The sequence below is a fragment of the Bubalus bubalis genome, chromosome 21, assembly GCF_019923935.1.
Source record: "Bubalus bubalis isolate 160015118507 breed Murrah chromosome 21, NDDB_SH_1, whole genome shotgun sequence".
Classification (NCBI taxonomy): Eukaryota; Metazoa; Chordata; class Mammalia; order Artiodactyla; family Bovidae; genus Bubalus; species Bubalus bubalis.
Genome location: NC_059177.1, coordinates 26,126,040 through 26,150,427, shown reverse-complemented (window position 1 = coordinate 26,150,427; position 24,388 = coordinate 26,126,040). Strand labels below are relative to the sequence as shown.

The following is a 24,388-nucleotide window of genomic DNA, read 5'->3' as shown; positions in this document are numbered from 1 at the left end:
TTATTCACTAACTTTCAGAGAAGTTAATGACCAGCTATCACCTTCAAAATCTGGCAACAGAATTTGACATTTAAATACTCTGAGTAACAATCAGTCAGAAAGGCTTTGCAATTCATCCCTAGTAAACTTGTTAACTTATTATCAAAATAAAAATATTTCAATAGCATTTTAAGCTTTTCAAAAGATTATTATTATGGTTCAGTAGATATCTTGGTGAGCATTTTATATTTTTACTATATCTAAATTTTGGAGTGGGTGCATGAATTAAAGACATAATTAGGCTGCCAGTTAATATCAGTTTATAGAAACTTTATTTGCAATTTATTTCAGTAGCATTTAGTGGAAAATTGCATTTGGATGTATATTAGATTTATGGTATTTTTATTTGTGTTAAAAACAGTATCCTCCAAATATTTACTTTATAAATAAAAAAGCTTGGGAATATAAAACAAACTTTTATTTATTCTATCATGTCCTCTTCTTTAACTGGACTCTTAATACTTACCAGTGCCTTGAAAACTCGAAGTTGCATTATACATGATGCTTTTATAATTTCTGATTTTAGATAATTATGAAAAATTAAAAATATCTTCTCATGATATCTAACTCTTGTATGAAAGAAAAGACATGATAAAGACTGGATGAAATATTGAGAGAAATACTTTTCTTTTGTTCATGATAATTGTATCTGATCCTGGAATAAACATCAGTCTAATTTTGAGAAACAAAAACAAAAGTTGCTCCCAAATGTATTTTTCATTGGATGAAGCAAAGAAAACTTGTTTGGTATCTAAGAATTGTTGTTAATTACCTTGTGTGTAAGACTTTTGTCAATTAATCAGCCCTAGCTGTTTCCACCAAAACCAGGTCTTCTTTAAGCCTATATAGTACAAAAAACACACTATATTGAGCAGAGAGTTTTTATACTTCCTCTTAACCAATTCATTCCAATTTAGATAAATTTTAAGCTCTTTCGTCTTAAAGTGGATTATCTATATATATTCCACTTTGTTTCAAATGCAAATGATTAAGTGTTCTGCATTCTAATCAGTAAACAGCTCTGTGACTAAATCATAATTTAATGATCTCTTCCTAGAGAGATAATGATGCAAAATTTAGATCTGAAAAGAAGATTTTCATTTTTATCTAATTGAGCTGATCTTTCTGTAAAATCTCTGTAGGCTTCTGTAGTTGTGCTAGTAATAAATTCTGGATGAAATCTACATTATGAAAGATGCTACATTTTTATTCAGGAAATATAAATAATTGAAACATATCTTTATGTTTGTATATACATGTGATATGTGCATTTCTCTTGTGTGTGTGTGTGTGTGTGTACTGTGTGCTCAGCTGTGTCCGATTCTTTGCACCCCTATGGACTGCAGCCTGCAGGCTGGAGTGGGTTGCCATTTCCTTCTCCAGGAGATCTTCCTGACTCAGGGATCAAACCTGTGTCTCTTGTGTCTTCCACATTGACAGGCAGATTCTTTACCACTGGGCCAAATGGGAAGCCCACCATTTTCTCTTTAGTTGGGAGAATTGTCTCAGTTTTATTGGAAGAGCTAGGGCTTTTAATTAACAGTCACATACACTTTAAGTAAATTGAAAGAAAAAAAAAATATTTTTACTCACACATTTCCCTTTTCAGATTCTTTATTTCTTCCTAAAGATCTTAGTTTCATCTGTTATCATTTCCCTTCAGCCTTAATAACTACTATTAACAGCTCTTGTAAGGCAGTTCTGAGGGTGATAACTCTCTTTGGTTTTCTTTTATAGGGAACTATCTTTATCTTGCCTTCGTACTGGAAGAACATTTTCACTGGATCTAGAATTCTAGTTTTGCTTTTTTTTTTCTTTAGCATTTTTAATTTGCTATTGTATGTAATATGTTGCTTTTCTCTCTGTCTTCTTTTAAGGTTCTCTTTTAATATTTATTTATTTATTCTAGCAGTTTAATTACTGTGTTGCCTAGGTGGGGCTTTCTTTGTGCTTATTCTGCTATGGGGCTGAATTTCTTGAATCTATACGTTTCTGACGTTTATAATATTTGGCAAACTTTTATTACCATTATTTATTTATTACTACACCCCATCTTTCTCTCTTTTGGAGGGACTCCAATTATACACATATTTAGTATTTTGAAGCTGTATTCATTTTTCCCCCTCCAACTTTTTCTCTGTCTTTGAGGTTGGAAAATTTCTATTGATGAGCTTGAAAAGTTTCTATTATAGTTCACTGACTCTTTATTGTTACCTTCAAACTGTTATTAAGCTAAATGAAAATTGTAAATTTCAGCTATTATATTTTTTTCAAATCAAGAATTTCCTTTTTGTTCTCTTTTACAAGATTCTATTCCTCTGTTTATATTTCCTAGCTTCATATTCATTTTGAGAATATCTTCTTTTATTTCCTTGAGTATAAATATAAATATAATTGGGTTTTAAATCCGTTGTCCACTAAGTCCAGTGTCTATCATCTCAGGATTGATCTCCATTGTCTTTGAGTAGAGTTCACATATGTTTATCAAATATTCAGTAGCTCTGGATTGTTTTGTGAGCATTGTAGAGATTCTGGATTCTGTATGTTCTCCAAATAATATTGATTTCTATTTTCCTTAGAAGGCAGTAAAATGTGGCTGAGATCAAATTAGAGTCCCTTCTGCGGTAGATGGTTGAAATCTCAGTTCGGTTCTTTTAGCCTCAACAGAGCTGTTTGCAGACTGTCCTACTACTGCGTATTTCAGAGGATTGCCAGAGGCTGGGCAGTGTTTATACACGGAATTTGGGACTCTCTTCCTTTGACTTTCTCCTTGATGGGTTTTTCCCTTTCATTTTCCAGTCAGTCTGGGTATGCAAAATCTGTCCTCCTTCTTTAAGCCGCTAAGTCTGTAAGTCTGTAATTTTTCTTTCTTTATTTTATCCACTTAGTATGGACAGACTGAGTCCTGCCCTCTGGTGAAAAGTTATAAAACAGGACACTCATCCAGTGCTGTCTCCTCCCTCCAGTGTCTACCCTTTCCAGTATCTGCCTGTTCTGGAAAACTTTCCAGTGCTTTCAGGCATTATGTTTACATTCTATCCATACATTATAGTTTTTATCTATAAGAGGGTTGGTCCTGAAAGGAACCCTAACTAGAATTCCACAACTTTACATTGGAAAGAATTTCTTATATTACAAATCTTTAAAAACACAATTTTAGAACACTGTTTAATCATCATAGGGTTGCAGAATAATCTATTAGGTTGAACAACATGAAATCATCAACGTTGTAGGATTGGCATAGGGACAGTTTCATATGATTCAACCTAGTAACTATGTTCTCCTGCATTTATAATTAATTTTATCACTGAATATTTATGGGCATATTGAGTTACCTGTATTTCAAGTTATTTACATGCTATAGAATCATAGAAGCAGAAGTCCTGGGTCCAAGTTTATGGACATCCTTAAACTTATTGAGTATAATTGCTGATTTTATTATTTATTAATATAATAATGTGCATGCTAAGTTGCTTCAGTCGTGTCTGACTCTTTGCAACCCCATGGACTATAGGCCACCAGGCTCCTCTGTTCATGGAATTTCCCAGGCAAAAATACGGACTGGGTTGCCATTTCCTTCTCCAGGGGATTTGCATGACCCAGGGAGCCAACCTGCATTTCCTGCATTGGCAGCCATGTTCTTTACCACTAGCACCATCTGAGACGCCCAATGTAATAACACATAATGAACTATATTTTTCTGAAATGGTTGCATGAATTAATGACCTCTAAAATGGCATCTGTCCTAAAATTGGATAATGCAATTATATTTAAGCTTTACTTTTTTGTTTTGTATTGTTTTTTCATTAGCAAAAATATTATCAAGGGTTTTAACTGGAATTGTGCCTTGTGTTTGTTTGTTATTATCTACATTGCATATATTCATTGTACTTGTCAATTCCTATATATTTTCTCTGGATATTGAACCAGAATATTTTAGGGATCCTGGAATATTTCATACTTTCATCATCAAATTTCCTCCTTTATGTATATTTGAGATATTAAAATCTACTTAATTTTAGGAAAATTTTAAGATGGCTTCTTTATATGATAGGAAAAATTTTAAATGTGTTTCACATTTGTATTAGTGTATAGACTAAGCAATAGGAAAAATAAATAAGTCAGTAAATTTTGCTTGTTTGAAGGGAACACAGGCAAAATAAGTTATGTAATACTTATATGTATTACTCATGCCTATAGTTATGTGCCCTTAAGTGTTTTAGTATGAGCTGGCAAAAAACTACCTGAGTGAGAAAGACAGTAAGTATCCTGTGTTTTAAGTTATTCAAATTGTACAGATTCATTGAAGTGGAAATCCTGGGTCCAAATTTATGGACATCCTTAAACTTACTGAGTATAATTCTGCTATGTAGCAGAAGATAGAAGAACTAATGTCCATACACTAAGGCAAATCTTTCCTGTCAATACAAACAGGGGATTCAGAATCCTTGCTGTGGGCTTACTGTTCTGTGTGAAATAGAGTTTGGAATGCCATATTGAGTTTGTCTGTTTATCATGTTCTGAAAACAACACAAAAAAATAGACTGATAAGTCTCATTTAACCCCTGAAAGAAAATAAATCCAATGCAATGACTAAATAATTGCATTATGGTTTGTATTAACACAGTAAAACACATGCTATTAACAGCAGTTTGTGCTTTAGACACATCTCTGCTAATTAATTTGTTTATTTTGCAGGAAAAAAGTCAATTGAAAGTATGAGTTATGGCCCCTAAACACTATACGGGAAGACTAATTGGTATACGGCTCTTTTTTAAAGAGTGAAAAATATGCCCCCAAAGAATGTACTATTATATCATAATTTTTTTAAAAAAGTAAGGCCTCCATACATCTAGATTTATGTCAAATTTTAAGAATGCCTTAAAACAAGGATGACAAATACCTATGGAACATGAGAATCACTTTGTGTACAATATTAATGTCAGGCATCATTAATAGATCACTTTGTTCTTTCCTGCTGAATTCAGATATAGGGTGGAATCCTTTAGACAGAGTATTTCAAGGCGTCATTGCCAACCAGATAGGTAATGTCATGGAAAGAAGACTTTTTGCCACGCACATCCCTTTTACTAAACAACTTCAGTCAGTCAGTTCAGTCGCTCAGTCGTATCCGACTCTTTGTGACCCCAAGAACCACAGCACGCCAGGCCTCCCTGTCCATCACCAACTCCCGGAGTCCACCCAAAGCCATGTCCATTGAGTTGGTGATACCATCCAACCATCTCATCGTCTGTCGTCCCCTTCTCCTCCTGCCCTCAATCTTTCCCAGCATCAGGGTCTTTTCAAATGAGTCAGCTCTTTGCATCAGGTGGCCAAAGTATTGGAGTTTCAGCTTCAGCATCAGTCCTTCCAATGAATATTCAGGGCTGATTTCCTTTAGGATGGACTGGTTGGATCTCCTTGCAGTCCAAGGGACTCTCAAGAGTCTTCTCCAACACCACAGTTCACAAGCATCAATTCTTTGGTGCTCAGCTTTCTTTATAGTCCAACTCTCACATCCATACAAGACTACTGGAAAAGCCATAACCTTGACTAGACAGACCTTTGCTGACAAAGTAATGTCTCTGCTTTTGAATATGCTGTCTAGGTTGGTCATAACTTTCCTTCCAAGGAATAAGTGTCTTTTAATTTCATGACTGCAATCACCATCTGCAGTGATTTTGGAGCCCAGAAAAATAAATTCAGCCACTGTTTCCCCATCTATTTGCCATGAAGTGATGGGACTGGATGCCATGATCTTAGTTTTCTGAATGTTGAGCTTTAAGCCAACTTTTTAACTCTCCTCTTTCACTTTCATCAAGAGGCTCTTTAGTTTTTCTTCACTTTCTGCCATAAGGGTAGTGTCATCTGTATATCTAAGGTTAACTTATCCCAAGATAATAATCTTATTTTGGCATTTATAGTGAAAAAAATGATTTTTATCACAAGAAACAGGAAACCAATGCAAATTATTTTATGGAAAATTTTTTTCAATTTACCTAGCTACAAATTGAGATTTATTCCAGTTTTAGCTTTTAATAAACAGTGAACTTTGAGCTTATTTGAAGATCAAGGTCTTCAAATAAGAATATCAAGTATCTGCCTCTCTCCTTTTCTTTCCCCTATGGTGCTTTCATTCTCAGGCATGCCCTAAGTGTTGATAAGAAGCAGCCTCACTTACATCAGACCTGCTGAGCAATCATCACTTTTTATCCCAGTTGTTCAGAGTAAGTCCAAGATATGTCTCTGATTGACTCCTTTTGAATCTGCCTTTCATTGCTCTGAGCAGAGGGATGGAAAATGTTGGTTGGTCATGACTGTATAACCTGGACCAGAAGTAGAGAGGAAGCATTGGAATGAGCCTCCAATCAGCCAAATAAACATAGGGGGATTTGTTATTCCCTAGTACTGGTTGAGCCATATTAATGCAGATAAATGCAGGGAAATTTAAAAAAATAGCAGTATCCACTGTACCTCCATTCTTATTTTACTTTACTGCTCTGAAATTGCTCTGATGATTGAGGTAACAGTTGTATTACATAGGAGAAAGGCTAAATAAATATAATACAGAGACCTCAGAAGACATTGGCTCAAAGAAGAGATAAAGTCAATTCATGGTAATAAGCAGGTTCTGATTTACAGAGTCATCAGGAGCTCAGGTTCCTAGATGCTCTTTTGTCATCTTCAATGTAAGACTTTAACCATTGCAGGTTAGCTAGAAGGAAAAAGAGCTAAAAGAATCTAGATTATTTTTAAGTCGATGACCTGGAAATTGCCAACTACATTTCTCTTCATGTCCCTTTAGTGAGAATCTAGTCTTCGGTTTGCACTTTGTCATGAGGGAAACTGGGAAATACAGTCTTTTAGTAGGTGGCCATGTGCCCAGGAATTAAAAAAAAAGAAAAAAAGAACAAATTTGAGGGGTGAGACAGAAGGAGAGAGGGGAGTAAACATCCTGCCATACACAATGTCTTATATTAAGAAGACCCACTAGTTCTCTCCTTTTTCTCTAACATGGTTACGTTATACAGACAGCAGTAAGACGTATTGGCCCAAACCAACAGGACAGAATAGATGAAAAAGATAAACTAAGTCCTTTACTTCAGCTGAACTATGTTTTCTGTAATGATCAGTCCTTATTCTTGTGCATCACTCACTGTCTCACTATTTAGCATACATTTTGTTTGCTGTAGCAAAATTGGAATAAATTATCTTCCAGAATGGCAGTGGCTCGTCACATTCTAAAACGATACAAGATTAAAAATGAGGAGATTTAAAAAAAATATTTTCTAGGCCACTAACTAGTCGTACCACCTGGAGAAAATTTCTGAACCTTACCTACCTCAAGTATAAAAAGAAGCTGTAGGAGAATATGTTAGCTGAGGTCCTTACCAGATTGAAAAGATTTTATACTATGTTTGGAGTACAGATTCATATGAAATTCTCATCTTCCCCAAATATCAGGCTTTTCCCCCAATACATGTGAATAAAACTTGGTTGCCTAGGACTTTGGAACGAATCACCAAAATGAAAGTAAACCAGCCATAATTGACAGTTAGGTGTTTCTAATTGGAGGACAGGAAATCTTTCTGATCTCCACAAGAAATCAACAAATGCCTTGAAGCCTGAAATTTGACAAGATATAAGCAATGTTTTAGCTATATAAGTATAGTGTTATTAATGACCATAAAATTCCTTAGTCCTATTAAAATCCAGTGAAAGTATCTGGTTCCATGACCTCCTAAGGGTGAATCACACATATTAACGATCCACAGCATGAAATACAAGATTTTACCTTTTTATTTGTTCCAGAATTATTGCCCTTTGATTTTTAATACATGTCCTTTTATTCTCACATTAAAGGACAAGTTAAAGGAGTATCAACTCTGTCATTTTAACTCCTCAGAGTTAATGTGGTCTTCTTTTGCTTTATTAATATCTAAGCTGAAGGTGGCTGCTTTGTACTTCCAAGGTTGCCTTTGAGGGTTTATCCCTCAGTGGAAAGATCCTGCTTTCCTTTATTACAGCAGTTGGCTAGAAAACCTCTGTCGATCTGTGACTATTCTGAACTGCTAGACTGAAATGCCATTTCCAAAACTATAGCTCTTCTGCTAAACAATTTTTCTAGGAATGATGCCATATCACTAGCTACTAGCCTTTGCCAAGAGCCAATATTCCTTCAATGGCCCTACTCTGGGAATGATACCAAATGATGGTTCAGGCCGAGGGTAGGTAGTAAATCAGCAGTAAAAGCTGAAAAATACCCCAGCTTTTAATATCCTTTCTCTTTTTTTTCCAGATGACCAGCATATCTCTCTCACCTTCTGCTTCTATTCATGAAAGAACTCCTTTTCTCCCTTGCATTTGTGATTTGATAGCTGAAATTTTATTTTCCACGATCTTCCTCAATTGTGAGCAAGAAATTCACACCTTTCAAGGCTAATGCAATCACATTTTCATGTGACATAAGTATCCAGTCTTTCTCCAGCACCCACATGCAAAGGTGTGACGGCTGATAGATAAGGTTTGTTTGCAGAGTGAGAAATGTGCTGAATAGAGTGTCAGACCAGAGAATGGGAGCCAAGAGAGGATTTCAGAGCAGCAGCAGAAGGTATCTTCAGCAAACATCCATTCAGGCTGAAGGCTGCCTTCTGGTGTCAGGTTCCAGTCTTTCTAGAAGTAGAGGCAGTAGATCTGTAAGTTTCTTGGGATGGGAAAACCTGAATTGGTTGCCTGTCCTCGACGATGTATTAAAAATATGAAATTATCCTTGGAGGTAATAACTATGAAGTGTTTCTTGGATGTGGAAGTTTAAGTCACTGCCTCCATTTTGAATTCCTTAAAAAACAAACAAACTTCCTTTAGTTGGATAAAATACTTTCTTTCTCTCAAGTTCTATTTTCCTATCTTGGTTAATCATTTGTCTGTCTTCCTTCCTCCCTCCTTTCCTTCCTTTTCCCTAGCCTACCTTTTCCCTCTCTCCCTCGCTTCTTTCTCAAAATGTACTTGCCTGGGGTAAAGTTTTTTGTGTACATGAGGACTTAATGTTTGTCCTTAAGCCATAGGTTTACTCTTGGGCTATTTCCTGATTTACATGCAGAATCATGTTTTTTCCCCTTTCAAGAAAAACTCATGATTTAAGAACTGACTTATCATCTTGTTTCAGGTATCATGCCTTGCTATTCTCTTATATATCTTTGGGTAGTTAATTTAAAAACAAGTAACTAGCCTTGCCTGTTGAATTTTCCACTGTACCCTGGCTCCTAGAACAATGACTGATAATTAGTAGGTGCTGAACAAACATTTGTTTTTTAAAATAGGGATCCAAATGTCAAGCAAACATACCATAAAACAAAGAAGAGCAAAAGGTTTCAGTACACTGTTGCTTTGACCAGGATAGAGTTCTGAGTCTTCTGCTCAGCAGATGATTACAAGAAGGTGATATACTCAGGAGATCAACTTAGCTTTGTGTCTTCTTGACCTCTGAAATGTTTTCTTACAGATACAGTACTTTCCCTTTTGGAATTTTATTCAATATTCTATCTTTGTTTCTACTTTAGAAAACATGCCATGTGAATAATGATGCCTCAGGCAAAGAAATTACTCCAGCAGTTCAGTTTAAACTCAGGATATATCCTGCCCTCACTTGCATTTGCAATTTGCCACACAGTCAGTAAGAGCCATGCCCACACATGAACTGACAGAATTGGGGCTCCAAGGTTAGCAATTATTAAAATTTAAAAGTCCATTTGTTCATTTGCAAAATATTTTATTCAGTTGCTTTTGAAGCAGAATCCTGAGTTGCCTTCCCCTTGCTGCTCACTATAGCGGCATCCAACTCTGAGGGGGGCTCACATCTCTAAATGCCCTCATTGTTCAATGGACAAAACCAGACTGTAAGGTCAATCTCACTGCCTTAGTAGAGTAAAACTTAGCAGTCAATGATTCTCTAACCATCAAAGAGAACTTCAACAAAATTTTTTAAAAAGTGGAACTGTGTGAATTTTTTGGAAAATATGATTATGGTGAGGGAAAAAATGAAAGGGGTATAAAAATCACTTTATACTGCAAAGATTGTAACTTTCCCAGATTAATTTTGGAATCTTCAAATAAAAATTGCATTTTTTGGGGGGAATTGATAAGGCAACAGAAGTGGCCTTTTGTAGTGGAGATAAGCACCCAAGACTTTTTTCTATTTTATAATTGATTAATTCATTAGTGAATTAATACAGAATAAGTAGGAAAAATGTTAGGGAACAATATGATAAAATTATTGATCATAAGTCAATAGGATGATTAAAAAATGATAATAGAAGAAGGTGCATACATTCAAATACCAATAATTTGCCAGTTTGCGGAAGTAGCATCATTTGTAAATTAAATAGCAAGCCTCATCACGCCTCTAAATGAGTAATGAGAGCAAAAAGGAAAACAAACAAAAAAAAAATTAAATAGGTCCATGGCACCACACCCCTCCAACATGCAGCTCTGGGAGAAAACCAGACTGGCGACCTGTGTCTGGAATACGTACGGAGTGGAGCTATCAGGAGGCAGACGGACTTCAAAATTTCTCTTTTGTAGAAAAAAGGGGCAACGATCCTACCTCTTTTAACCATAGACGTAGAAAATGGCGAGCAAAGTTTGGGCTTCGTCCCTTGCTTTTCACCGTGAAATAAAAGTCTTAAGCCTGTAACTCTCGCTGTCCCAAGGGAGCGAGGAAAAGGAGGGGGAATAAGCGGCGTGGGTGTGGGGTGGGTGGGCAGAACCCCCGCAGAGACGAGCTGCGCGAGCCTCCCTCTGCGGGGAGGGTGTGGATCCGAGAGCAAGCCAGAACAGGTCCGCGTCCTCGCGGCCACTGCCGGCGGTGGGAGGGGCGCGGCGGCCTCTCCGCGGGCAGACCCGCGTGCAGATCGGCTGGGAGCTGCAGGCGAGAAACTCCCGTGCATCCGCCGGAGCTGCTGGACTTCCACGCCCTTCTCCCGCTCCAAGCCAGCTTGAAGGAGCGGTTTCCTCGAAGGAAGGTACAGAAAGGATCTGGTACTGGGGGCGACTCAGGTGTGCCGGGGGTAGGGGGTGGGGGCGGTTGTTAATGTGCTTATGTCTTGTTAGCCCCGGGGAGTTCCCCAACTCTGAGCGAGACCGAAGGAGGATAATGGGTTTGCTCCAGCGGGGAGGGAGTCAACCCATGGTGGGTCGGTGATGGTGCGTAGTCAGGGCTCCGTCATTGCACAAAGTAGGGTGGTCCGAGGTTCCCTCAGCCTTTGGCCAGTTAGAGACACCCCCTTTCCCAGCCCCGCCCCCTGGTGGCTGAGGCTGGATTCAGGAGGTTCTGGTCGGTCGGACGGAGTAAATTGGCTCCTCGAATCCTCCAGCTCTCACTTTCTCCTCCTGGTCATGAGTAGGTAGGTTGACTCTGTCTTTTCTCCAGCCTCCCTTACCTGCATCTCTTGCTACCCTCTGGAGGGGATTCCAGACCCTCCTGGAGATTCCAGCCTCACCCGGGTGGGGGCTGCGAAGTCCAGCTGGGTTTGAAGGTTAGTCCTGGCATGACTCCTTCCTGCCCCCTACCATCTCTTGGGTCGTAGGGCTCAGTTCTCTTTCGCCAACACAGCCGCCCCACTGTCTTGCTCCCACTCTCAGGGGACGATTACACATGCCAGTGAGGTTTGATACGCGCCGTCAGCTTGAAAAGGGAGATTTTGGACACCTGGGTTGGTGGGGCGGGGGTGGAAGACGAGAAAACCGGAAAGGTTAGGGGCTCCACCTCCCCAGACCACCGAGGGGATGAGGGGGCAGGTCGGGGGCGTGGTTGCCATGGCTCCTTGGTAGCGGAGCCGGGGGAGCTAGAGATGCCAGTCACGGATGGTCCCTTCTTCCTCTTTGTGCCTCTCTCCCTCCCTTCTTTTTTTGAGTGAGAGTGTGCGTGGGGGTTGGGGGGAGCAGGGAGAAAGTGATTAATCTGGAGAGCTAAGACTGGAGCCCGGAGGCTGGGGAACGCCAGCCAGCCCCTTCATTCCCACTCCTCTTGCTCACTGCGAGCCTCACTTTCTCATCCGGGGGCAGGACTGAGGAATTCCTGCGAAAAGCCAGGGGCTGAAGAAGCCGCCACCGCGAGGGCTCAGGTACCCACACCCCGAGTCGCATCCTGGGGCGAGCGCGGGGTTGGGTGGTCAGGCTGTCAGCCGAAGGGCGGGCGGCGAAGGGGTAGGAGGTGAGCTACTGAAGGCAGGTGTGTAGTGACACAGCAGGGCGACAAGGGGCGGAGGAAGACTCAGGTTCAGCCAAACGCGAGTGGCGCCGGGATTCAGCTCCGCCGGGGTAGGGGGGCGGCTCCCAAAGAGCCCCCAGAGCTGGCAAGTGGTGCCAGGGCATGCGCGTGCGCGATGGCGCGCTCACGGAACGCCCGAGGTGGGGGGGCACGTATGCGCGTGCGCGCGGAGGTGGGCAACTGGTGAGCCACCTGGGCTTGTGCAAGGCAGAGTCTCTCGCTGCGCTGACGTAGGTTCATAGCTCTGAGATGTGTGGTTTTGGACGAGTCGTTTACCCCATGCCTCAGTTTCCCCTTTTAAATAATAGGGATAGTATCAATACCTTCATTTTCTGGTTTTTGAGCAAGTGGATTAAGACAATTCCAGTAAACAGTTTAGCTCAGCGTCTGCTGTGTAATCAACACTAAAGTTATGGTTGCTGACCCCGTTTCTGTTACTATAAATTAATCCTCAATTTAAGTAGATAGGGCGTCTTCTCTTTTCTCTGCGTTTTTACTGAAGGCAAAATACTGATTTCTAATTTTGGAGACCGTCGATTGACATTAGTATTACTGTCCAGTTCATCTTCTACAAAGCTTTGATTTCCAGAAGATTGGAAGACATAAATTAACCAACCGGGATGGAGAAAGAAGCTTAGAAAGCTGTTTAGGGAAACTTTTAGTAATAAGAGAACAAAAGATTGTTGACTTTACTGCTTTTTGTGTAAAAATGTTTCCTCTCTCATCTGCTAATGTTGCAGTTGGCTTTGTCTTAATTTCATTATTTTTAGGATGGATCACCCTGTGACTTTCAAAATTTAACTTGGTTAATGGAGATTTCTATTTTATGGCCTTAAAAGTACTGCTGTGGAAGTCCCTCCAGTAATGGCAGAGCACATAGTGTATAACCATTTCTCACAAACTCTTGAATATTGTCAGTGAATAAATGGAAACAAATAGTTATTTCTGGGCAAGTAAGAATACTGGCTAGGACAGTTCATTACAATCTCTTTCCAGGCATGTTTCTACTCTTCACTGCAGAAGTTCGGGACTGTGATGATTAATGCATGTTTTCCAGATTGTTCTCTGTTGCACCTTATGGGTCCTTTCCTTTAAAGAAAAGGCTATGGATGTTTATTACTGCTCTTGGTTGTACAGGTGCTCCAACATATCCAGTAATGAGCAAGTTATATATCCCCTTTACCTAATTACAGGTCTGCTAGAATTTGATATTGCACATAATATATTTATTACCTTAAAGTGAATTCATGTCATTAAATGAACTAGTATTAAATTCATTTAAAAATTACTTGCTTTTTAGAATATTGACATATTTTGATGGCTCTGAAGCAGGTGAAACCAGACAGATGTCACCATCACAAGCTCCTTATGACTTTTACAAAATAGACCTCACCTAGGAAAATATTTGCTGGATTGGAGCTTGGTTTTTATAATTAGCTTCTGAAATCTTTGAAGATTGAAGGTTGTTTGACCCAAATTTGCTTTTCAAAATATTTTAGACAGACTCATTTTTTATGGGGAAATCTAAGTAAAAGTAATGATTTAAGGCAGATTTGAGATTCTACCAATTTTTATCTCATAAAAGAAAATTAAGTAATAGAGGGTGGCTAATGGCATCAGATTTGAAGAAATGAATGTCAGGAAGCCCTGTATCAGTTCATATAGTAGAGTATTGCTTCAAGTTTGACTTTTACAAGACAACCAATGCCCCCTTCCTCACAGTGAATATGTCATCTTTAAAGGGTACCTTGAGGAATTACTGTGACAGCTTGCCTGAAATTCATGTGATCATTTACATATTCTTTCCCAGGAGCATTGGCATTAAATGTTCCATTTATTGGAAATTATTTTGCCCTTTGATTTATGACAGCCAGCAGTGCCATAGAGTCTAATACATTTTAGAAACAAAATTTAGCTTTTTACTATTTATATTTTCCCTAAAAAAAATCTAAAATCTAAAAAGTCAATCTTAGATTTTGCACATGGAAAGCTGAAGTTAGGCTGAAGACAAAGGGTAACAGTAAAAAACCATGACAAATCCAGATTTGGGGAGCTAATTGACATGCTAAGGTATAATCTAGAGAAACAATGTATCTCTATACCAAGGCTATTTTCAGTGATGTACTGTATTATTTGATTCAATCAGTGTTCCTTGTTATTTTTTCAAAACGAGACCAAGAATACTATATTTTCAATTATGAACATTTTGATTACAGCTTCATTCTAACTAACTAATTCAGTCTGAAGAGAATGCAATTATTATGGTGATTTACATACAATGTGCTAAGTTAACACAGCTAATGAGTGAAAGCATAATATTCTTTCTATTCATTCCTGGAAAAATATTGTGCTAAGCATTCTTTCAAAGAAAAGATTACATTATTCTCCAGCATTTATGTCTACCTACAGGTAAATTTTGGCACTGAGCCATTTTCTCTGCTTTTAAAATGAAATCTCTCACATTTTGGCCATCCTGTGCCTCTCCCACTTTTGGGGAGGGGAAGGGGTAGGGAATGGAAACAATTCTCAGTTTAATTAGCTATGGTGATTTCTCCTTTCTCTACATCTTTATTGGGGGAAAGATTCTGTATTTTCTAATTTTGGAGGCTGGTTAACACCTTAAACATTACTAATTACTGCAGTTTATTTTATGTGCATCGCAATAGTGTAGTTGGTTAATTATAGCTTTCTCATTAGCACCATGTAGAGAATAATGAATTAACACATCCCTTTGATCAAAAGAACATCTAAGTTTATCTTCTGAGAATAAAAGTGTTATTGTGTTACTGAAAGTCACTATAATTTTCCCAAGAAACAAATTGGTTGGAATTCTCTAGCACTGGGATAAGAAGCTTGATGAATGAGGGAGTAGAGCAGCAGTTGCTTGGCAACCTAACATTATTCTGCAATTTCTCCTGGTATATTTATCCAGTAAACTAGAAAATTCTGTTTTGTTAACGAATGTTTTTAGTCAGTACACAAATAGACCATAACTAATTGAGATTTTATGTATTGTGGATAAAAAAAATGGTCTTGCTTACATTCCCATTGTGTTTAGATAATAAAAGTACAAAGAGAAAGAATATTCTGTTTTCAGTTATTAAAATTTTTCTAAAAATTTTTACTTAATTTTCACATTAGTTTATTACTACCAAAAATTGCAACTTGTTTACCTCTTTGGAAATCACATTAAGAGTATGTGTGTGTGGGTGTGTGTGTGTGTGTACATGTGTGATACAGTTGGGTTTGTGTACAATTTTTCAGTAAGAATCAGAAATAAATTTTGAACTGTGGTGAATTCTTTAAAAGTTGTGGTTTGCTGGTTGAGATGATAATTTGGTAAATTTAGGGAGGCATAAACATTCAATCCAAGTGATACCAGGAGGTGATAAGAATAATAAATGTGCTGAATGGCTAATATATAAATGCAGTCTGTTCTTTGACCAGGTGTTTTTTTTTTTCCTGGTGGTCTTATTACAATCTCTCTTCGGATGTCTGAGTACATCTCATTTCCTCTATCGTTGTGAAGTAGAAGCTTAGTAAAGCCAGGCATTGCCCATTTTCCATTCCACCTCTCCCTCATTCCAGGGACGACAGTATACTATTTTCCTGTTTGACCTGTGAAGTTTAGTCTGCATCACAATTCTCCTATCAGATGGCAGAATCTTTTTGAGGCCACATGCTTCATTTTACTTATCTTTTAAACACTACAGGTTCTGTCACAGTGGGAAGCAAACAGGGTGTGGTAGTTATTACATAAATATCATGGCTGTAAGAGTCAGGCTGCCAGGGTTCCCAGTCCAGTTCTGTTAATTCCTCAATGCATGGTCCTGAGTAAGTCATTTTAACCTCCCTAAAACTGATTTCGTCTATGGAGATGTGGAGCACTATCTATACCCAAACCAGTCAGTCCTAAAGGAAATCAACTCTGAATATTCATTAAACTCCAATATTTTGGCCACATGATGTGAAGGGCCAACTCATTGGAAAGACCGTGATGCTGGGAAGGCAAAAGGAGGAGAGGGTGGCAGAGAATGAGATGGTTAGATGGCATCACTGACTCAGTGGACATGAAACTGAACAAACTCAGGAGATAGTGGAGGACAGAGGAGCCTGGCATGCTGCAGATCATGAGGTTGCACAGATTTGGACACAACTTAGTGACTGAACAACAGCAACAAATCCGTACCCAGCTCGTGTGTGTTATTATGAGCGTTATATGCAGCAATCTAGGTAGCCAACTTACTAGAATGCATTAAGCACTCAATAAATTCTGGCTTCTTATTATAATAATTTTTATTGCATGCTCAGTGTGTGAATGGATAAAAGATAGATATGAGTGTGTCTATGTATATGAATAAGTGTGAACTTATTGGTGGCTCAGCTGATTGGGAAGATGCCCTGGAAGAGGGCATGGCAACCCACTCTAGTATTCTTGCTTGGAGAATCCCCATGGACAGAGGAGCCTGGCGGGCAAAGAGACAGACACAACTGAGCCACTCAGCACAGCATGGCACAGCACATTATGTTACTATTAAAATCATGGAACTTTGTTGATTACGTCAATTAGATGTACATATGCAAGTAGTGATTGCTTCATGTTTGAAAAATCCTGGGTAGCAGTTTTCAGGCTTGACTGAAATGAGAATCATCTAGAGAACTTTTTAAAAACTGCCAAGCCAGATAAATTCAGTAAGAATTCTTGGAAGTGGTGACCAGGCATGTGGATTTTTGAAAAACTCCGGTGAAATAGTAATGCCAGAGTTGAGAACCACCACCTTAGATTTGGAGAGGTCTTCTATAACATTGTGCTGGCCTGAGGCATTGACTTACAGTTACCTTGGCATCATGAAATGTGGTTGGAAAAGAAGAAAAACTCTGACTAACCTCTGAGGTTTTTCTTAGTAATCCCTTTGGTTTATACAGCACTTTATTCTCTGAAGAGCTCAAATGTGCTTTTCATTTACTATGTATTATTTCATTTTTCAGCCAAGTGTCCCTGTGAAGATGGTAGGGAAAAAGTCATTATCCTGATTTTGCAGATGAATGGAGAGAGCCATGCAGAAACTACGTGATTTGATTAGATTCATTCATTTAGAACCATCCTAAATATCAAGATTCTTGTCACTTTTGGGTTCCAGATAGTTCTGTTTTTGCTGTGAAATTTCAAATGAGGGAGAGAAAGTTATTGTTTTTAGATTAATTAATTGTGTAGGAAAGAGTTGTATAGATGAGAATTTCTATGTTTCTTGATATAATTTTGCATTATAACGAAAAGCAGATTTTTTTTTTTTTTTAAGAGGCACCACAGTCTATTTAAGATCCAGCCCTATGTCCCTTGGACTGAACGCAGCCTACACATGTGTTTTCTTTGGCCTAAGACATATTTAGAAAATACTTAAGCCAATATTTTAAAACCAGGGATTTCACATAAAATTCGTATTTCTGACTCATCTTGAGAAACGTGATGATCTTGCTGTATTGGACTTGAATGCCCTGGTGGCAGAGTGCCATCCACAGGAACAGGGTAGCATGTTCTCTTGGCAGTGTTAAAGGACCCAGAGTTTTTTATCTCCTCTGGGTAAAAGTTGGCACTCTCTTGCTTTCACTTGATTTTTTTTTTTTTCCCTTGTATATAAGTGGTACTCAAATGGGACAATTGAAGGGAGTTTAAAGAAGAAACCAACCACATCTTTTGGGGCAGAGTTGAGGGAAGCCAACAAGGAAAGGCTGCTGAGGCAACCCTGGGCTATTACTGCCCTTAGTCTAGAGGGAAGACAGGAGAAAGAAGTTACTGAAAGACGGGAGCCATAGCTCTGGGGAAGGTTGCAGACAGAACCTGTGGTTTTAGAGAAACAGCCATTGTCAAGTTGCGGGACACCGGTCTCCTCCTACCCCAAGATCTCTTGCTTCTTCCTCCCAGTGGCTGTACCCATCAGCAGTCAGAGGACGAAGGAGCCTGGTCCAAGTGATCTGCTGCAGTTGGTTCCCTCTGCACAGAACAGCCTGGAGGAAGGTGGAGAGTAAATATGAATCTGGAGAGCTACTGAGGAATATCCAGCACACCCTGAAGACTTCACATTTATAGAACTTGTATAAGGGGGAAGAAGAAAACCCAAACTGCCAAAGGCTGGACAAAAGGGAGAATCCTGAAATCTGCATTCAAGGCCATCATTTTCCCTTCCCCTTTGTTATTCCTTCCTCTGATCCTCCTTCATTGCCCCAGGTGGGCATGTTCATGGCCAGAAGTGGGTTTCAGTTGAAGCTTCAAACTTCAAAACAAACTTGCCCTTTCCCTTGAATTAACTCTGCCTTCCAAGAGAAAGCTGTAAAGCACAGTGAATAAGGCAAACAATGGATTTTAGCTTCTTTGGTAACAGGTTTGCATTTTTAGCAGAGGTTCCTCCCTAATAGAAGCTTTTGCTGTAAGTGGTGATTTTAACTCTAGGAATTATAGATGTGCCCAAGAAGTGGAGATACCCTCAGATAATACTCTGATAGCCTAAAGTCATTGTGACCTGGATATTTGGATCTCTGAAGGGCTCCCCCTCTGTGATGCAGTGTTATCAGGATAAAGAGGATGAGAAACTAGATCAGGGATATATTGGTAGCATCCTGATATGAGAAATTTGTATTTACCTTGGCTAAGGAACATAGTTTCCAAAGTAATAGAAAGTAAATTGGTGAGAAATTTTTGGAGATTTTTTAATGATTTGTTGCTATTAGAGCTGACTGTGAATTTAGTTTGTTACTGTGTTGAAGACCACTAAACAAACTGATGTGACAGGATATCAGCTTACTGTGGGATGTCTTACATGTTGATGTGTTCAAAGAAAAACACATCTCCTGTGCAAAGGTTCAAGGGGAAGACAAGTATTGACCTTTTCTGAGACACTTGACATTCAACACCTGGAAGGAAAGTTATGACCAACCTAGACAGCGTAATGAAAAGCAGAGACATTACTTTGCCAACAAAGGTCCGTCTAGTCAAGGCTATGGTTTTTCCAGTGGTCATGTATGGATGTGAGAGTTGGACTGTGAAGAAAGCTGAGCGCCGAAGAATTGATGCTTTTGAACTGTGGTGTTGGAGAAGACTCTTGCAGATTCCTTGACTGCAAGGAGATCCAACCAGTCCATTCTAAAGGACATCAGTCCTGGGTGTTCATTGGAAGGAATGATGCTAAAGCTGAAACTCCAGTCCTTTGGCCACCTCCTGTGAAGAGTTGACCCATTGGAAAAGACTCTGATGCTGGGAGGGATTGGGGGCAGGAGGAGAAGGGGACGACAGAGGATGAGATGGCTGGATGGCATCACTGACTCGATGGACATGAGTCTGAGTGAACTCCGGGAGTTGGTGATGGACAGGGAGGCCCAGCGTGCTGCGATTCATGGGGTCGCAAAGAGTCGGACACGACTGAGCGACTGAACTGAACTGAACTGAACTGACATTCAACACAGCATTTACATTCATTTAGAAGATTACTGCTGAATATTTCTATTTAAAAAATCATTACTTCAGTACTCTAAGGTTTTTACAGAATTTTCCCATATCTAATTTGACTTTTTCAACAACAGGGCAGACAAAAAGGGATAAGTTGTTAGCTTATTTTATAGAGGAAAAATACTGAAGTAAGGTTGAATAGTAGGCTGGGCAGTGGTGAAGCTAGAATGAAAGTGCAGATACCATCATATGTAACTCAGTTCATAATACACGCTACAGCTTTTAAATTTCCGTCTTTGAAAGAAAAGAGAAATATTGTATAACTGATTTGTTTTTAAAACGCAAATTCAGAGTTAACATGTAAGCTGAGGGAATGCAATGAGTCTAGGGGAAATACTGAAAAATTCACCAGTTTTCTGTCCAAGGTTGAATATCAGTTCAGTTCAGTCAGTTCAGTCACTCAGTCATGTCCACCTCATTGCGACCCCATGAATTTCAGGATGCTAGGCCTCCCTGTCCATCACCAACTCCCGGAGTTCACTCAGACACACGTCCATCGAGTCGGTGATGCCATCCAGCCATCTCATCCTCTGTCGTCCCCTTCTCCTCCTGCCCCCAATCCCTCCCAGCATCAGAGTCTTCTCCAATGAGTCAGCTCTTCACATGAGGTGGCCAAAGGACTGGAGTTTCAGCTTTAGCATCAGTCCTTCCAATGAACACCCAGGACTGATCTCCTTTAGAAGGGACTGGTTGGATCTCCTTGCAGTCAAGGGACTCTCAAGAGTCTTCTCCAACACCACAGTTCAAAAGCATCAATTCTCTGGCGCTCAGCTTTCTTCACAGTCCAACTCTCATATCCATACATGAGAACTGGACATGGAACAACAGACTGGTTCCAAACAGGAAAAGGAGTATGTCAAGGCTGTATATTGTCACCCTGCTTATTTAACTTATATGCAGAGTACATCATGAGAAATGCTGGGCTGGAAGAAGCACAAGCTGGAATCAAGATTGCTGAGAGAAATATCAATAACCTCAGATATGCAGATGACCCCACCCTTATGGCAGAAAGTGAAGAAGAACTAAAAAAACCTCTTGATGAAAGTGAAAGAGGAGAGTGAAAAAGTTGGCTTAAAGCTCAACATTCAGAAAATGAAGATCATTGCATCTGGTCTCATCACTTCATGAGAAATAGATGGGGAAGTGTCAGACTTCATTTTTTTGGGCTCCAAGATCACTGCAGATGGTGATTACAGCCATGAAATTAAATGATGCTTACTCCTGGAAGGAAAGTTATGACCAACCTAGATAGCATATTCAAAAGCAGAGACATTACTTTGCCAACAAATGTCCATCTAGTCAAGTCTATGGTTTTTCCAGTAGTCATGTATGGATGTGAGAGCTGGACTGTGAAGATTGAATATAACCCTGCCCAAATATAAGGAGATTCGATATTTTTTATAGCTTCCTTAATTCCATTATACATTGACTGATTAAATGATTGATTTATTGGATGTGCTATGAGACATTGACAGTGACCAATCATTAAAGGCTTTTATTGAGTAACTGCCTTGTGCTAGAGACAGAATTGAGGCTATGCCAGGCAAACAGTTAAATTACCTGTCCCTTACTAAATGTTAATGATGTATTTTATAATTTCTGCATCAGTGTTTTGAGGAAAGTACTGTTATGATAATATTCATTTAATGCTGAGTGTCACAGACATAGGGTGTCTTTGTCCAGGGTCACACGATATGACTTGGAAGTGGCCAAGCCAGTAGTATTCCAACTCAAAAGTATCTAATCTCCAGCCTCAAGCTCTTTTACTTCTACACTGTGCTGCCTTTGAGTCCAGCAGACCCCTAAACACCCCATCTTAGTCAAGACTACTGTAACAAAGTACCACAGAAGCCGAGGTTTATAAACAATAGAAATTTGTTTGTCACAGTTCTGGGGACTGGAAGCCTGACATCAGGATTCCAGCATAGTCTGGTTCTTATGAAAGCCTTCTTCTGATCTGCAGGCTTCTGACTTCTCATTATACCTTCCTGGTGAGAATGCCAAAAAGCGTTCAAGAGTTCTCCAGTATCGCTTTTATAAGGCTACTGATCACATTCATGAGGGCACGACTCATGATCCAATTCCCTTGTAAATGCTACACCTCCAAATAGCTTTTCATTGAGATTAGGGTTTCAACATATGAATTTGGAAGAGACACACATTCAGTTCATTACATACCCATTCTCTTCACTCTTGCACTTCATTTCCCACCTGGGCAATGTCCATAGTACTGGCACCCCGGGATTAGCAGGATTCTCTAACTATGGTCTTTGTCAAGGACCATCCAGATTTACCTCTTCTATGTATTATTTTGTCATATGGAAAGTAGATATTTAAGGGCTCCTCCTTAAGTATTAAATGATATTGAATGCTAATCCTCGGAGTGGTGGCATTTAAAAAGAGGATTTAAAATTCTTGTTGCAAAGATTTGCTGTGAGACACTCCCAGGTGGGTGAGACACTCCCATGTGGGAGGTACATTGGCAAAGAAAGACATTTGTGTTTTCTGCAAAATCATGTCATAAAAGTGTCTGATGTCTGAGTCCTCCTGAACTCTGTCCTGGGCACCAGTATATGTAAAAATCAACCTTCACCCTCACCAAACCTTTTGGTTGCCTTCATTACCATCTTTTATTTCTTGGCGGAAATGTTTCTGATACTCTGTAATCTCAATATGCATAGATTTCCCTCACATCCGGGTATTATATGTAACCAATTGCGTTACACGGTTGGCATTTCCACAAAGGTGTATCTGCCACTCCAGATTAAGATAGACATAGTTGGCAACGGCAGATGCCATATCCCAGGCTGGCTGTTTTTGAAAATGACACCCATCATAATGGTGGCACTGTCTTTATTAGCAGCTGTCAATTAAGATAAGGCTTTGGAGGGAAAAATCAACCCTATTCTAGGCATGGTCAATATATGTGGGAATTTTAAGAGGTATTTGATTTTTGGGGTATGTGGTATTTAGAAAAATGTTAATTTTTTAATATGCAAAATATAAATAGCAGTCTCGAACACTGACTCCAAAAGACTTTTTTATGTAATAGATAGTGGCAGAAATGTGTTTGCTTTCTGCTTAGTCTAGACAGTAGATCCCATTTCCTTGGACTATATGGAATGAATTTGCTATAAGGCTTTTGTTTTATCCGTGCCTGCTTCTTTAGAGTATAGCACTTGGCTTCTGAACAAATGCGTTTATTTTTGTATTATAAATTCAGAGAATTTGTAATCTTGTTCTCTACAGTGCATCTAATAACACAGTGGGGAAATGATTTATTCAATTAAAATACTTAAGGCATTGTACAATGGCAAAGAGTTGAAAACACTGTCCTTGGTGGCAAGTAAAGAAAGAAAACCAATAATAATTTTACCATCTATAGACTACACCAGAAGGATTAATAGACTGTTTGGGTTGTTCATTATTGTTCACTAATTTAAGACATATAGTATTTTCTGGAAAGGAGATCTGAGCGAATGGTTAAAAATAGAAAACCAGAATAAAGGTGTTTAAATTTGACCTTGAACCTGTTTCACATTGTGATCTCCAGCAACTCTCAGTGGAGCTAAATTTCAAAGGGTCTCAAGAGACCTTTTTCCATGCATACAAGTTTCTGCATGTAATTGATTTGGGCTGAATAGATTCTGAACACAATTGATTTGCTTGAAATAGTGCTAAAGAACCAGGAATGAGCAATTCAGGTGCATCTCATGTGAATCAAGTTCAAATAAATTGGATTTGACCTTAATTACTATCCCCTCAAAAAAGGAATGACAGTCGTCAGAGTGAATACCATTCAATTATATATAAAAATTGATATGAGTTGTTTGAATTGGAAATTGACCTCCATACACAAAACCTCCTTTTGAAAACTTGGTCTCTACCTTCTATTTTCCTGTCTCACCAGCTGTAAACTGAGGATAAAAACATTAACGCACCCTCCCAGTGGCAGTTAGAGGATTAATGAGCTAATATTTGTAAAGTGCTTTGAAGATAAAAGTGCCAGCTATTATTATTACTAATAAACCATTTTTCTCCAGTGTAACTTTGGACAGCAGCCATTAAAAACCCATTACTGTATTTAACAGTAAAACAGTCTCCTACAGCCTAGTATTTACTGCCCCAGTTGAGCATGCATTCCACTTCCTTTGCCCCTCCAAATTCTGAACTGATGAGGAGGGACAGGAAGGTGTGTGTCATCATTTCCCAAGTTCATTTCAATAATGGGGTTTAACAGACTGGATGCTTCTGGGGTAGACTCCTATGATTTTCTCCTCCAAAAACGAGAATGTGACCTTAATGGGAGGATAATTTGGCTGCACATTTGGTTCTGTGTCCTGTGAAAGGAACGGAAGACCTATTCTTGATTTTTATTCAGCTGGATTTGCAATGCTTTTAGTATGTTTGAAGATTGTGTTCCAATATGTTCTTGGTTATTTAAAACTAGTTCCATAAATGAAACAAGATTATGTGGGTGGCTGTAAGTGTATACGTGCATGGGGTGGGCAGAAGGGTGTGCACTGTTCACAACTCAGTCTAAAACTAAGGTGGAAGGAAGACTGAAGTAATTATGCAGC

At 39.1% G+C, this 24,388-nt stretch overlaps 1 protein-coding gene across 2 annotated transcripts in view; it reads left to right on the top strand.

The window, feature by feature from the left end:
- Window positions 1–24,388, top strand: part of CHL1 (cell adhesion molecule L1 like) — a 352,993-nt gene that overhangs the window by 115,879 nt on the left and 212,726 nt on the right. Inside the window, exon 1 of one of the 2 annotated variants that reach the window (XM_006075573.4) lies at window positions 10,929–11,060. The exons of the other annotated variant lie outside the window; for it this stretch is intronic. The gene's annotated coding sequence lies outside the window, so the exon portion shown is untranslated. Of the gene's footprint in view, window positions 1–10,928; window positions 11,061–24,388 lie in introns of those variants that run through there. 2 annotated transcript variants of the gene reach the window in all.